This window comes from Myotis myotis, unplaced genomic scaffold, assembly GCF_014108235.1.
Source record: "Myotis myotis isolate mMyoMyo1 unplaced genomic scaffold, mMyoMyo1.p scaffold_m19_p_8, whole genome shotgun sequence".
Lineage (NCBI taxonomy): Eukaryota > Metazoa > Chordata > Mammalia > Chiroptera > Vespertilionidae > Myotis > Myotis myotis.
In genome coordinates, this window is record NW_023416390.1 from 18,072,789 (window position 1) to 18,087,936 (window position 15,148).

At 38.2% G+C, this 15,148-nt stretch overlaps 1 protein-coding gene across 13 annotated transcripts in view; it reads right to left on the minus strand.

Moving 5' to 3' along the window:
- IKZF2 (IKAROS family zinc finger 2) overlaps positions 1–15,148 on the minus strand; it is a 149,898-nt gene that overhangs the window by 82,432 nt on the left and 52,318 nt on the right. The gene's annotated exons all lie outside the window — the stretch shown is intronic.

Here is a 15,148-nt window from a genome sequence, read left to right on the forward strand (position 1 = left end):
AGTGACCGGATGTTCCACCATTCGGTTGTATGCATATTAGCCTTTTATTATATAGGATATGCTACCTCATTCGAAATTAGTTAAAATTGGCTTTAATAATAATATTCATTTTGCAAAAAAACAAAAACAAAACAATAACTGAAGATATTTAATAGTATCTAATTACATGCCAGGCACTGTTGTAAGAGTTCACAAACATTATATAATGTAATCAGCAAACAACCCACTGTAATATGTAACATTATCTCCATTTACAGATAAAGACACTTAAGTCTTAAAAAATTAAGTAACTTAGGCAATTTTTATAATTAGTAAGTAGCCAACTCTTGGAGAGTAAAGATTTGGAAAGAAGAAAAACATAAAGGTGGGGGAAGGGGGGAAAGTATCACACATAAAAGATCTGCCATATATGTCAGCAGGAAAGTTCATACATGCTGTTCAAATGTCTGGCAACTTGGACCTCGATTACACTGTAAGGAGGTTCATAATTGCACTACCCGAGCCTTCTGGCTCTCCAGTCCTTTTGGTTAAGAGTCAAGATCTCTATCTGCATGTCATAGAAAAGAATCTCAAACTTCAGCTGTTCAAAGGAGAGCTCTTCACTTCAATCCCCAAATCCACTCTTCCCCCAAGCCTTCCTATGTCAGGAAATGACATGCTTATTCACTGTGTTGCTTATGCCAAAGACCAGGAAGCACTCTTGACACCTCTTTTCCCTCAATGCCACTTCTAATCCATCAGCAGATCCGACAGGTTCTACTTACACAACACATCTGAGCCTTCCCACCATCTCCACGGCTCCTGCTCTGGTTGGATCCACCACCACCCTTCACACAGATCACGTCTACACAGGCTTCCTTAACACCACTTTGCTTCTGCTACGGCTCCCTTTGTCTACACGCCAGAGTATTCAGAGTGGCCTGCTTCAATATAGCTCCCTCCTACTATTCTTCTCATTCACACCACTATAATCACACTTGCTATTTCTCAAATACACCAAATTTGCAAAGTTTTACAATTCTCAAGAATGATGCATCTTAATTTAGTAAACTCATCTTAATTTAGTAAATCTAGCGCTTAATGTAACAGAACATTTTTGGCTAACAGATATGGGGCCCAAAAGTAATCTCCACTCTTCAGCTCCAAATCTGTTTGTGACTGTACACATTCATGAGAACCTTTATTCTGTAAAGGGCAGACGAGGTAGGAAAATGAACTAAAGTAACATAATTATAGAGGTGAAAGGACAATCTGGTATCTGTTTGTCATGGGACAACTTACCTGAGATTAAATGCTTATAATACAGGGTCGAAATATGAGAAGAGACTAGTTTATTAAGTGATCTAGCCTTTGCTCCTTAAAGATGTCTCTGTTAATGCAATAGGAAGAGTCTAAACGTAATATTTTCCAGTATGCACTTATTTTTTTTTCAAAAACAACTTCATAATACCAGTACACTTAAAGTAGTAATCTTAGGTTTTAAAACAAAGGGTAAGGGAAGTGAAATCAACGGAAAACCTGAGCAAATAAAAGGTCTTGGTACACAACATATGGGTGGAATTGTGTTTCACAAGATGGAACTGTGTTTCACAAGAAATGAAATTCTGGAAAAGCGATTATGGTCTGAAATGGCATTCTGGCGCTATCAGAGTTTCGTTAAGACCCAGATGAGCCCTAGCCAGTTGACTCAGCGGGTAGAGCGTCAGCCTGTGGACCAAAGGGTCCCAGGTTTGATTCCGGTCAAGGGCAAGTAGTTCAGCTGCAGGTTCCTCCCCAGCCTGGGCCCTTCCACTCTCTCTAAAATCAGTGGAAATATCCTCAGGTGAGGATTTTAAAAAAAGACCCAGATGATATGGCATGGCACAGAAAAGTCTCAGAAGCCACATATGGCATCCTTGATATGAGCACTGGCTTTCTCCTTACAGGTAATGATAACAGAGGGTCTTTGTCAAGGACCTTCTTGAGCTGTAGATGTGAGAATCTGGGAGTAAGAGGAGGAATGGCAGGCAGTTTGTCCCAGTGTCACCTGAGAGAATGACTTCCAGACATATGTGAGGTGATACAGACTTCCAGGGACAACTAGAAACCGTGAAAACTAAGAGAGCTAATTTCCTTGTAGGGCTGCTATTAGGGATCATGAACTACCTTCATCTGCTCACTAGAATATACGTGTCTGTGTATGGAAGTCACAGGCTTGTGAGGTAAAAGTACATGAGTTCACTTATAGTCATTTAGGTTCTGCCTAGAGGTGACGTCCATCTTTCTCATTCATTCTAAGCTTTCTAAACAAGCATGACCTACTGTGTCACCAGCCCTAGGCTAATTTGCTTTGACATTCATACTTTTATTCGATGCTCTGGCCACACACAGAGAGAATTTTACAATGAAATAGTTTTATATCATACTTCATTTATACCAAGAAACAAACTAATTTAAAAATTAAATATTCTTTAAAATTGCAGATGCAATCAGTTTATATAAGGTACGAATGGTATCCGTCTAAAGAGGGGATAGAGGGGAGACTTGAATGCAGATATGCACATAGGAAGAAAGATGTGAACATGAAGGCAAAGATCAGGGTGATGCACCTACAAGCCAAAGGATGGCAAAGATGACCAGCAAACCACCAGCAGCTAGTGAGGAGGCATGGGAGAGTCTCCTGACAGGCCTCAGAAGGAAGCAACACTGCTTACACCTTGACCCGAGAGTTCTAGCCTCCAGACTGTGAAACAATAAACTCTCAGGGTTTAATCATCCCAGTCTGTGGTACTCCAGCTCAGATGACATATATCCCATTGGCTTAAAAGGATATGTAGAAATGATCAAGAAACTACTTCAAGAACCCGTTGAAATACTTCAGAGAAGAAGAAAGGTGCCAGAGGTGGATTAATGTTATAATTTTTAAAGGCAAAGGGTGTGAACTCTGCAAATCTCAGATAAGTAAGCTAATATGAACCCCTTAAAATTAGTAGGCAAATGTTTGTGCAACAACTTTAATAAAGGTTCCAATAGGGGTTCACTAAGAATATTATTATTGTTGATTCAACTATTAGATTGGGAGATAAAGAAAATGTGAACATTGTTCATCCTGAACTTAATTACACATTTGAAGACACCTCTCATGATATTCCTGAGGTCAAAATGGTGAAATATGTAGGAAATAATATGAATTAGGTACATTCATAACAAGTTGAACAACCACACCCAAAGAGTGTTGATTCATGAGAAGATATTAACTTGTAAGAGAGGTCTCAAGTTGTAAACCATAGGACTACTTTAACAAGATTGGGGGAAAAAGCATGCAAGGCACGTTTATCAAACCTGTGGATGACACATAGCTGATAAGGAAACCTGATCCTTTAAATAGCTGAGTCTGGATTCTAGAAATCATCTGAGGAATCAATGGAGAAATTACAGATGTTTAACTTGGAGAGAAAGAACAGGAAAGTAGACATGGAAGCTCAAGGCTAGATCTGTGGAAGATGTCAAATCAATGAAGGTCTTGATGAAAAGACCTGAGATCTTAACAAAAGAAACAATACTTCATTTATATCTATCACTATCACTCTAGTTCGAATCAATCTGTTTTACTTAACTAATACTGTCTTCCTCATGTCCACTAGTTTCCCCATTTTCCCCTTGCATTTCTAATCTATTCTAAAAAAGCAGGTCGAGCCATCTTCTATAAACTATAACCTTCATGACATGATCCATCATTTCAAGGTGCAATTGTGGTCATATTTAAATGTTTACTTTAAATATAACTGGTTGCAGCCCTCATTTGCCCTAGAAGTACATTCTACGTGCCATACTTCCAGAAGGAGTAGGAAGCATTAATTAGTATGCTACTCCCAAGGCTACTGGTCCCTTACCACCCATCACTGTTGTCCTATTTGGCTCCCTGTTCAAGCCACACAAGCTTGATGATCTGGTTTCACTTGGTGCCTCGCTCAGGCATGGGTTCTCTAACTCTACAGTTTGCACTATTTCCAGATGCTCTTCCCCAGCACACAAACTACCCTGATGATATCTATACAACTTTCCAGCATCAGCCCCAAGCGCTCAAAAACTATTCTGAATGTTGGTCCTGCCCTGAGGTCCCCCCTTTCGTCCTCAAGGACATTTTTCCTAAGTTAATTTTTTTTCAGCACTCTCATTGCTTTTTTCCAAGACTGTTTTTGTGGGGATTTTTTGGTCAGGGCCACAAGGCTCCATCAAAACAAAACAAAAACAAGCACAACAACAAACAAAAAGAAAAACACAACGGGTATTAGTTTCTCCTCTCCCCAAAAAACCCTGGGCATCTTATGTAAAGTGTGGCCTCCTCCTCCCCAGGAACCGGCTTCCCTGAGTGGAACACACCTGCATTCTCAGGGAGTGGCAGCCTTTTATTAATGAAGTCAGAAAACTTTCTACTGAAAAAAAAAAAAAGGCTGTGTAGTTGCTCTACATTTCCACAGCTAAGAAAGTCATTCAAGAAGTACAGAAAATCAGCCTTTCTGTATTTAATGACCTGCCCCCCACCAGGAAAAAATAAATTCAGCCAAGTCAGTGTTCAAAATTTTCCAATAGCTGCTCAGTGCATTGAGATAAAAAGTCAAACTTCCTTCTATGATCTACAAGAAAATATATATCATATGGCTCCTTCTGACATTTTCAGTCACATGTTCAAATCTTCATCTTTTTCTCATATACAAGGCCCACCTGCCTTCTTTCACTTTAAGAAAGAAAACATTGTCCTAACTTAGGGCCCTTGAACAGATACATATATTAGTCTCTCATACACCAGGGCTCTGTGAGTTTCACCTCCTTCCTTACTCTTCAGATTAAACATTACCTCTTCTAAATAGTCACTATATACTAAGGCCCTAATGTTCTTTTGCTTTGTCCTCTGTTCTTTTTCTTCAGAGCACTTACCATAAGTCATTACTACACATTCCTAAGTTAGAAAGAAACATCAATTACATTAACTTTCTCTTTCTGGAATACTTCATAAGAGATAGGTTGCTATTTGGATTCTAAGAAGAAAAGGTCATTATAATGTGGGATGTTGGCAGACGTTCATGAGGAATTATCTCAAGATAGAACTGACAGACCTTAAAGGAAATGTTTGACTTGGAATGGCACAAGACAGAGAATCCAAAGGCGTGAAAATGAGCAAAGGTAAACTTAAAAATGGAAAGGAGAACATCTTGTATGAGAAGATCAATCTGACTTCACTTGAGAGAGGCATGGAACAACAGGTGAAGCAGCAATGGTAAGGTGAGTGATAAAGGATCTGAATTGAGATCCATCTCTTAGTCAGAGGCATAATGGCATTAGGAAGGGTCATCTAGATATGATGAATATGTTAGAGGAAAAGGTAGCTTAAAAGGTCAGTAGGAGGTTACTTTACTAATCTACCATAATAATTATGAAGCTTGAAGTCAAGTCAGGAGAGATATTCTACATATTTAATTATTACATAAATTGCTGCACTACAGAGAGGCTACAGTTCCCACGGGCAACAACAGGGGAGGGCTGGCAAAGGAAGCCCATTGTTTCAGGAGCCCAGATGGGTACTCCGTGTTTGCTGGTGAAGAAGGGTTACTCAAGGGTCTTGGGGAAAGGCTATTTCTTGACCCTTTTTTAAAAAAAATAAAAAAAGCATTTTAAGTATTTTAGTAACCAGTACAACTATACCTGTGAGTGCTGGGTGGATATCAGCACAAGGTAAAGGAAGCCGAGATGAGACAAGGAGCAGTCAGATGGAAGAGAACAGATCTAATTGAAAGAAATCTTATGGAAAAAAAAAATACAAGAAACCAGAGAAGTGACTACATATGAGAAACAAAGAATATTAAGTAAGCAATGATGTCAAGATTTCAAGCCTGAAGAGCCATAGGAGTAGAGTTATATTAATAACAAAGATAAGATATTTTGGAACCAGAATAAGTTTGAGCGAAGTGGCATGTGAGAATTCTGAATTTTTAATCTGCTGAGCCTAAAATGTGTAGTTATAATCATTTCTAAACATTCTAAAGGCAGCTACAAATATACATTTTAAATTTAGAACTGAACTCTAAGTTGCAGACTTTGGGGAAAATCATATAAATGTGATTAGTGTAAATAAGCTCTTTAAGTAAGTGAACATTATAATAAATGACTGAGAGAGTTCGTTTTTAGGATAAATTAAAATTGACCAAATTATACCATTAGCTTAAAAAGTAGAATGTTATATAATACTGCAATATACAAAACATTCAATAAACCCAAGATTTGCTTAGAACAGTGATCCTCAATCCAGGATGCACAGTAGAATCATTTGGGTAATTTAAAAACGTACAGTGATTGCTATGGACTGAATTGCATCTGCCCCCAATTTTTTTGGTCAAAGTCTTAACCCCCAATGTAATGGCATTTGAAGATGGGGCCTATTGAAGATCATTAGGATTAGATGAGGTCATGAGGGTAGGGCCCTCATATTGAGGTTAAGTGTCCTCTTAAGAAGGGACACCAAGGAGTTCACATGCACAGCTACCTAGCTTGTGTGTCCGGCCTCACAACTCACCTCCCCGCCCCGACCCGCTCCTTCCCTCCATTGTGAGGGCACGGTGAGAAGGTGGCTGTGTGCAGCTTAAAGAGTCCTCAGCAGACCCAACCATGCTGGCAGCATGACCACAAACTTCCAGCCTCCAGAATTTTGAGAAAATAATTTACTGTTATTCAAGTCAACCAGCTTATGGTGTTTTGTTATGGCAGCCCGAGCAGACTAATACATTGATGCTTGATCAATTAAATGATTAGAAATGGATTAAACATAATCTAATTTTGCAAAAATAACTATATCCAATTTAGTCACCCAACTAATTTCACTGAAATATTCTACCAGAAAGATTTGTGACCTAAGTCCTTTATATAGTAAACACCCTATAAATGTTGTTGCATGAACAAACATGTGAATGAAAAATGCATGCATATCTGACTGAATGAAATTTTGTCAGAGAACATATAAAGTCAACAGAACAAGCTGAGAAAATATAAAAACTTAAGTATTCTTCAATAAAGATTTATCTAGATAATAAATATACTTTAAATAATGAAGAGTCAAAAATGCTAAACCATGCTTATATTACTTATTTCCATTATACAATGAACTCTTTAGCTGTTAAATGGTGTACAATAAACCCTTCAAACATTAAATCTTGCCAAAACCGGTTTGGCTCAGTGGATAGAGCGTCAGCCTGCGGACTGAAAGGTCCCAGGTTCGATTCCGGTCAAGGGCATGTACCTGGGTTGCGGGCACATCCCCAGTAGGAGATGTGCAGGAGGCGGCTGATCGATGTTTCTCTCTCATTGATGTTTCTAACTCTCTATCTCTCTCCCTTCCTCTCTGTAAAAAATCAATAAAATATATATAAAAAAAACACATTAAATCTTTAAACATCTTTTAATAAAAATTAATACAACATAGAAACTGCTTTTTATTTAGTTTTACTGAATTGTCTTATGATAAAAATATGTTTATGAAAGGGGAAGAACAAAGTATATTTTGTTATTTCACCAAATCTAAAGAAAAATAAGTTATTGCATGTATTTCAGGAGAAGCAAAACTCAGGAAAAAAATCCTAATTTAGTATGTCTAGCTCATCTAAAGATATTGTTTCTATTTACTAAAGAGAAAATTATAGATTTTAAAGTAAAATGCAAATTAGATTAAAAGAATACCATTTGCAGTTTTCTTAATAATTAGCTGATATTTGTAAGGAACCCATCTCTGGGTTACAATGAAATATTAGACAGTTTATGAGAAGATAATCTGAAAAACAGGCCCAAAATAGCCTAGAAGATGTATTGGAGAGGAATGTATAGCTGAAATCTCCAAAAAAACAGAATCCGTTCTCTGAGGGTGGGTAATCATACTCTATACTTGACAAAATTTCACAAACAAGAGCAAATCAAGCTTGCGCCCCCCCCCCCCAAATAAAACAGCTGAAAATTATATGTAAACTTTAACATTTTTCTCATGATTATCAAAGCAATAAGTCCTTATTAAATAAAACTAGTATATATCTGTGGAATCTTTTTTTTTTTAAGTCTTTGCCCTGGGGGGGGGGGGGAGAGAGAGAGAGAGAGAGAGAGAGAGAGAGAGAGAGAGAGAGAGAGATCATTGTGAGAAACATTGATCAGTTGCCTCCCATAGGCACCCTGACCAGGAATCAAACCTGAGACCCTTTGGGACACAGGCCTAAGCTCTAACCAACTGAGCCACCCTGACCAGGGCAACTGTGGAATTGTTTTAGATATTCAAGTTAACTATGGTAGTTCTAAAACTATGCAATAGTTCAAAATAATCAGATTCATAAAATTGATACACAATGTTTTAAAACATCTTAATAGTGGTGAATAATCATATCTAAAGAGTTAAAGTAAAATTCCATCTCTGCTATAATTACCAAATAAACTCTAAAAAAGACCACAACTAAAACAAACAAATTCTACAATTAAGCAAATAGTTACACCAAATAAGCTGAATGGTACCAATTCTTTCTCAAGACATTTTTTTTTCTTTTACTATGTTTACTTTTGCCTACAGAAAATGTTTTAAATCACAAGGTTCATCCCTGATTTCATATTTTTATGAAACTTCCATATTTAGCCTTTATGTACAATAAATGACTTACTTAGATTACATTTGTATCAATCATATCAATGATATTCTATGAGTTAATGAACCATAATTAAATCTAACTAGCAAACGCTTTAAGTCCTGATTTCTTCATGTACAAGTGGGTTATTGTATTATAGAACATGGCACAGAGCACACAGATATGCTCAGTTAACATTATTTCCTCTCCCTTCACTCGCTTTCCCATCCTTCCCTCTATCAGTATAGAGCTGCTGGAAAATCAATTATTTATTTGTAATTAAACATGTGATACAATATGATAAGAATTTTTAACAAAGTGCACTAACAAGCAAAACAGAGACAGACTCATAGGTAGAGAGCAGGCTGACAGATGTGGAAGGGCATTGAGTGCCTAGGTGATGGGGTTGGAGGAGGACATAGGAGGGATACATGGTGATAGAAAGAGGCTTGATTGGGGTGGTCAGCGATGTGGGTGAAATGATGCCCCTGAAACCTGTATAATTTTGTTAACCAGTGTCAGCCCAGTAAATTCAATAAAAATGAAAAAGGAAAAAAGAGCCCTGGCTAGTGTGGCTTGGTTGGTAGGAGTATTATTCCATACACCGAAAGGTCGTGGGTTGGTTTCCTGGTCAGGGCACATACCTAGGTTGTGGTTACCGTATATCCCCAACCCAATCAGGGTGTGTGCAGGAGGCAGCTGATCAACGTTTCTCTTTCGCATTGATGTTCATTTCTGTCTCTCTCTCTCTCCTTTTCCCTCTCTAAACAAATCAATCAAAATGTCCTCCAGTGAGGATTTTTTTTAAAGGAAAAATATATATATAATTACATATTTATGATACCCATCACAAAACATGTTTACACCTTCTTTTGGTTAAATGTAATCTGCCCAAATATAGGACCATATCAAAAGACTCTTTTCCAATTCAATATTGGAAAACAAAAGACACTATATTTTACAGAGTTCTTTTTGCAAAGGCACAGTTAATATGTATTCATTAACTTCAGAAAATCCTAAAAGATAGGTCAGCTATATCATTCTATATCTGTGGTTCTATACCTTCACTGTGCAGCAAATTTACTTAGGGGAATTAAAGAATCATTACAGATGCCTGAGCCCCACTCCTGAAGATTTTGATTAATTTGGTCTGAGGTGGAAGCCAGTGACGAAGCTGAGACTAGAATCCAAATCTCCACTTTTAGAAAAGATAAGACTCTAGAGTCAACAGAGGTTTCAGTGTATGATATTAGATAACCTGGAAATATTTAAACACAATATTGAGCACATTTAATCTGCATTCAACCTTCCACCAAATTCTGATAGTCAACAAAAGGTCACCCTTCCAACTGCCACAAATGGCCTTTCCATCATAATTCCTAATTACAAAACTAGTATTTCCCTTGCTTCTTCCTCTGAAGAAAATAAAAAAACCTCAAAGTCTAACGTGAAAATGAGCAATTACTTTTGCTACATAAAGAGAAAAAAGTCTTTGTAACTAATCTATTTGATGTATAAATGAACAGAAGCAGAAAAAGATGTGAACAGAATCACTGCCTCAGGTGATGTGCAAAGTCCCTAAAGCAAAGCGCTCTCTGTGTCCTGGTTAAAACCTGTTTGTCTGGGGATTGGCTCAGCTGCTCCAGTTCCAGCTTCCCAGCCTTCCAAGGTGTTGACATGACCTCAGTTGTCTCTTTGCTGGAGCTGGATCCAATTAACAAAATCCAACACATGCAGGCACTTGTTTCTCCTTTATCCAGTGCCTTCGAGGGCAGCAGAGAATCAGAGTCAGTCACCTCATCTAGTCTTGCCCTTGATAGTTTTATCCTTAATCTTTCAACACTGTCTAAAGGCTATCAGGCCGATGGACACATCAATGATCAGTGGGAGACCTGACTAAATGAAGACAAACAAGATATAAACCCGAATGAATATTAGCTGGTTGAATTATAGTATTTTAGAGAAGGAAAAAAATCAAGTAAAACAACTGAGTGTACTCAACAACTAATGAAGATCTGAAGGCTTACTTGGTTGTGGACTCTACATAAGTAAGGGAAGTCACCCTTCCTCTCTTTACCACCAGCCCTCTCACCCTCCCTTCCTTCCTTTCTTCCTTTTTCCCATTTGCCAATATAAAAAGAAAACAGATTATCAAAGAAGCTTGAGGAGAAAAATATCATAAGTATTACTTTATTAGCTGCAAATATTATATACATGATTCCTAAGAGTTGAGTAGGAATAAAGAGTAGGAATGCATTCAAAAATCAAATATCTTCTCCTTTTTGGAAAGAAGGATTCCACCTTACACACAGTATCAACTATAACTTGAGCGCATTATTCCTAAAAGTTTGCATTTATCCATAAATGCAACAGACTCTGTAACAGACTCTGAGGTCAAAATCATCATGTGTGATGAAGTGTCACCTTAATCTCTCTACCAACTTCCCACTGAAGATTTGCAAATACTTCAATCTTCCTCTTCTACCTCCAACTAGCTCCTGATTTTAGAGAGTAGTACATATAAAACTACTAAAATCTACTCAAATATAATATTTTCCCTCCTTCTATTACTAAAACAAAATAAACTCCTAAAAAATCTAGAATGAAAATTAGAAAACACCATCTCCTATCCTAACATAAAAGGACAGGCTGGGAGAGGTCAATGGGGGTAAAAAGAGGACCTATGTAATACTTTCGAAAATAAAAATTAAAAAAATGTACAAGTATAACAAACCCTCCCCATCTCATCTTTAAAAAAGGCTAAGACAGAACCAACCCAACCCCCTTGCACTTTTATAGCAATAAGTGAGATAAAGTCAACCCGTTGTACCTGGCACTTAATAAATGACATTTACGCATAGGAGTAAAAGCTCTGCTGCTTTAGAGAATATGAAGAGTTGGCTTTCATTTTCACTTTAGTTTCCTTTATAAAAATCATATGGTTATTTATGTAAATGTAAGTTGGGTAGTAATGTAAGTTGGCTTGGGATATGTTTATATTATAAGGTGCAGCAGTTAAGACACTGAGCACATAGCTGACTCTCCTTAGGTCTTCTAAAGCAGTGCTTGTCAACTGTGAAAAACAATCTGTGAAAAAAAATCACATTTTAGTCTAATTTCCAATTTGTTAAAAAATAACCTTTGTACAATACAATAAAAGTGAACTTTGAAAAACATAAAACACAAGCTCCCAATTTTCATTACTGTCAAATTTTTATAAAAGTTTTAAATATGTGCCTGGCCGGTGTGGCTCAGTGGTTGAGCATCAATCCAGGAACCAAGAGGTCACTCGTTCGAGTCCTGCTCAGGGCACAAGCCCAGGGTGCAGGCTTGATCCCCAGTAGGGGGTGTGCAGGAGTCAGCAGATCAACTATTCTCTCTCATCATTGATGTTTCTTTCTCTCTCTCCCACTCTCCCTTCCCCTCTCTGAAATTAAAAAAAACACATTTTTTTAAGTTTTAAATACTTCCTAAATTTCTATCTTTATCTCAAGGCAGACAGGTAATAGAACACTATGCAGTCCACAGACATTTTTAACACTGTTACAAAGAATGCTTGATTTTAGAAATGAATGGAGAGTGGCTGTTTGTAATAAAATAAACTGAAATTAAAAACTAAAAATCATTCTCTTACTAATGATGTTCCACTTACATTGATCTCAGCTCAAATTAGATATTAATTTAAAAATATCAGGAGTCCTGCTAGGTGGCTCAGTTGGTTGGAGCATTATCCCTTACACCAAAAGGTTGCAGGTTTGATTCTTGGTCAGGGCACATAACTAGGTTGCAGGTTCAATCTCCAGTGAGGATATAAATGGGAGACAGCCTCTCTCTCTCTCTCCCCCCTTTTGGTGAGGATAAAAATATAGACAGAAAAATAGCCAGTATACCATATTAACCCCTCATAAAAGCCACATATTTGATACACTATGTTAAAAGGTTATTGAATGTAGTGACTGGATTTTAACTTAATACTGATTTAGTACAGAATAACTTCTATACTGTAGAGCAGTCACTAAATAAACTATGAAAACCAAACAATAAAAGTAACCTCCCAGGTTTACATTTAAATTATTAATGAATTTCGTTACACTAATAAAACTATTTTGGAACACTTGGCTACTTTAACAGAACCTTTTCCTACTTCAGGTAGTATTAAAAACACTTCTATGTTCCTGTATAGAGTTATTAAAGAGAAACCTCAATAGCATAAAGCCAACAAAGAATAAAAATGCTTATTATGCATTTTCTTTTATGGTTTCAACACAACTTCTTATCAGTTTTGGCATTAATGCAATAATTCAACAATACAGACCCTACCTACACAGTTGAACTTTATTGGGGATATATATATCTCCCTAATAATGCATTTACTAGTGTAAAGAAGAATAAGAAGAGAGTAATACAATAAAAAAAAGTGAGATGGAACAAAAACATTCCTGTGTTTATAGTGATAAAGTTTGGTATATTAGTAAATCACTTCATACCTTTCAAGACTCCCTTAAAAGAAATCTCAGAAACCATGAAATGTTTTCATTGGTTATTTATAACACCATATAGTGACTGAAATGGAGAGAAAGGTAAGGGGCAGTCTCTAAAGTAGCATTACTCATTACTAGAGGCCTGGTGCATGAAATTTGTGCATGGGTATGGTCCCTAGGCCTGGCTGGCAATTGAAGTACGAGCATCTGGCATGGAAGGGCAGGTCCCAGCTGACCTCTGGGCCCTGGGCAGCACCTGGGCCCCCACATGCCCCCCTTCGCCTGAGTCACGGTGCCTGGGTCCCCAGCAGAGATGTGGTGAGTACAGCCAGATGCCATGGGCTGGGGCACAGCGTGGGTCTCTGGGCCACCCAGAGGCACTGCACACAAGCAGGACGGGCAGCGCGCTCTCTCCTGACTGGCCTTGCAGACTGGCTCCTGCGCGAACCCAGGGGGAGTCAGACTAGCCCCAGAGGTTCCAGCGGCTGCGGCCCAGCTCAACAAGAAGCCACTGCGCACGGGTGTGGGGTGGGCTCCTCGCGGGCACCTGGCACCTGAGCATGGGTGGGGGGGGGGTGGCTTCCCCGGCAGGTGAGCCCTGGCGTCCCGGGGGAGGGTAGCAGGGAAAGTTAGAGCAAGCTTGGTGGACACCCCACATTCTCACTGCACCTCCATCCCCATCACCCCCCCGCCCCTGCTCCCAAGTAGCTTGGCGAGAGGTCTCAGTATATCCCCAACGCCCACCATGTTCTGCACCATCCCCTGGTGGTCAGCACACATCATAGCAGCACATATCATAGCAAGCAATCAAGCCACCAACTGAGGGGAGAATTTGCATATTAGGCTTTTATTATATAGGATTCCTTCAATCTAAAAGAGTTTTGTGTGTTTTTTTCTTCCAGATGTCAAGTTAAAACTGTCTTTACCCAAGTTAGTCTAGGAAAGGCACTAGAAATGAAATGAGTGGATTCCTTCACTCCAATCTGCCTTAAAAATGCACTAGGAAAAGGACTTACAATATATAAATAAGCTCTCTTCACATTGAGGTTTTTCTGGTGATAGGCACGACCTACTATAGAAATTATTCTGAGATTACAAAAACAAATTAGTTTTAAATGGAGAAAAGTCTTTCCCAGGCCCAAATTAAATTTATATTTCATTTCAAAGGCAAGGACTAAAAATGTTTAATGGACACAAATGAAAATAACTATAAGACCCCCATATTTAGTAAGGCCATAGTCAGCTATCAAATGAATAATCTGGTGCCTTTCACAGTATTTTAAACAGTCTCTGTATTCCAACTTACATGAAATTCAGCACAGTGTGTTCCATGTTTGGTCCAAGATGCTAATGATAGTAGCTGTTGCAATCAAATCAGTAGCACAAATGGTAGTACATTCACACCTAAGGTGCAGAGGAACATTCATACCACTATTCTCACTTCAGCTCTGTGTAAAGGACAGGAAATAATGTCATTCCTCCTTCAACAAATAAACCTGCCATTTCAGATAACTGATCCATGACCAGTTGCTAGTATTCAAACTGGCACTTAGAAGAACAGTGTCACCCTGCAAACCAACAGGAAGTGATTCCCAGCCTTAGACCTGAACCTGCTATCTAGATTTTTTCTTTTCTTTTTTAGCACACAATTGGGAAAGAAGCATATACAGTGCATACATACATACATACTTTGAAGGTTGTGACAACTTCATTGTTTCAATTACAACATATTTTATTGGAATCTGTGAGTGGCATCTTTCAGATGGGACAGGTGTTTCACCCCAGAAATAAGTGACTACTTTCTGTGCCTCGGAAAGCCAAGGTGTGGTACTGTTAGCAGTTGTCAAGGTGTCTGTTTACCCAACTTTTATCCAGCAGGAGCAAAGGTATTCAGCTCTTGAGGCATAAAGGGAAAGTGGAAAAGGACAAAAATTTAGAACTGAACTTTCAATAGTGAATTAAAATGTACAGGGTAGCACAGCACTTGACCATTCAATGCAGTACAAAAATAACTAAACCAGAGCAGCTCACAACTCACCA